Source organism: Prionailurus bengalensis, chromosome D4 (genome assembly GCF_016509475.1).
Source record: "Prionailurus bengalensis isolate Pbe53 chromosome D4, Fcat_Pben_1.1_paternal_pri, whole genome shotgun sequence".
NCBI classification, from domain to species: Eukaryota; Metazoa; Chordata; class Mammalia; order Carnivora; family Felidae; genus Prionailurus; species Prionailurus bengalensis.
Genome location: NC_057359.1, coordinates 14,395,587 through 14,397,301, shown reverse-complemented (window position 1 = coordinate 14,397,301; position 1,715 = coordinate 14,395,587).

Sequence of the window (1,715 nt, the reverse complement as noted above, 5' to 3'; positions counted from 1 at the left end):
ACCTTTTCCTTTCCATGCCAATTACATTCATCTCCTGATATGAATTGATTTTCCATTTATCATAAGTCCCTTTTCTGTGGGGATCTGGATAACTAATGACAAAAATCCAGTAAACCATGGGGTGCCTGGGTGGCTCAGTTGGTTGAGCAGCCAAATTCAGCTAAGGTCATGATCTCACGGTTTGTGGGTTCGAGCCTCACATTAGGCTCACTGCTGTCAGCACAGAGCCTCTTTTGAACCCTCTTTTCCCCTCTCTCTGCCCCTCACCCAGTTGCACTCCCTCTCTTTCTCTCTCTCAAAAATAAATAAACTTAAAAAAAATCCAGTAAACCACTAAACAGGAAAATCTGGAAGTATATGGCTCAAATGAAACCACCAAACAAAATAGTTGATGGAATTGAGCTAGAATTCAAAGTCCTCTCTAATAAATGGCTTATGGTCACACAAAGATAAGAAAAAGAGCAAACAAGCCAAAAGCAGAAGATAAACAGGTACATAACAATTGAATGGGGAAAACCATCTAACCTCTTTTAGAGGAAATGACTTTGTAGGTCATGATGAGTTTCTTATTTTGGCATAGAACAGTACAGCGTACAAGGCACAGTCTCATACATCATTTCACTCAATCTCCACAATGAAAATGTAGGCAGATAACCTGAGAGAATGTCCAAATTTCCAAGCCCTAGCCTGGAAGAAAAGAATAAGTCAATCTACAGGTCTCTGGTAGGTTCTCCCAGGAAAGACTTTCTTTCATATCTTTTTTCTGTTTTTCATTTTAGAAGAGATTTCTTTTCCCATCAATTAAACTTAAAAATTAGTTTTGATTCAATTTGGTTCAAAGGCTGTTTTTTGTTTAAGGATATAATTATATTCCACTCTAAGTGAAGCAGTGCCATTAACTATAACAAGTGTCATGCAGTTTTAAAAAGACCAGGCTAAGTCAACCATAAAGAACGGACATTTGGATTTCCTCATTTTGAACCATGCAGATGGCCAGTTTGAATCATTAGGGTCACAGGGAATTTTCTTCTTGTCAATTTCCTAGGATTGACTTTGTATGCTCTCGTTGAACAGATCTGAGTATTGCAGACTGACAGTTTGCTCAAAGAGAGACAAATACTCTCAGAAAAGCTCAGATAGTTAGGAGAAACTTGAAATAGGGATAGAAAAACTAACCAGTTCTGCAATATCTCTTTTCAGTTCCTTGTACACCCAATTCTTGTCTTGTTCTAACTGGGCAAGCAGATGTGGTCAGCCTCGAAGGTGAGATGACATTTGCCTGTCACTACGGGCATAACCATTACTCAACATCTGGCAAGTTTGTGAGTCACCAACATTTATTAGACACCCCAGCATAGTGACTAGAGTATAGCAGATGCTCAAAAATGTTTGTTTGGCAGATGGATAGAAGGATGGATAGATGAATAGATGGATGGATGGATGGATGGACTGATTAATGGATAAACAAACTAGGTACCAAGGTTGAAAAATAAGTTAAATATTTATATTAAATTATAAACTTATATATAGAATTTTCCTCTATGTAACTGTTGAAGTAGGACAGGGACATAATTAGAAGTTTCTAGGGTCTAGCAAACATGAGAATAGAGTCCATTCATTCTTAGAAGCCAGATAAATCTATGTGCTCTGAATCCAAGACATTACCCTACCTTGAAATATCTCTCCCACCTTCACCCTGAGCAACTCTAATGTTC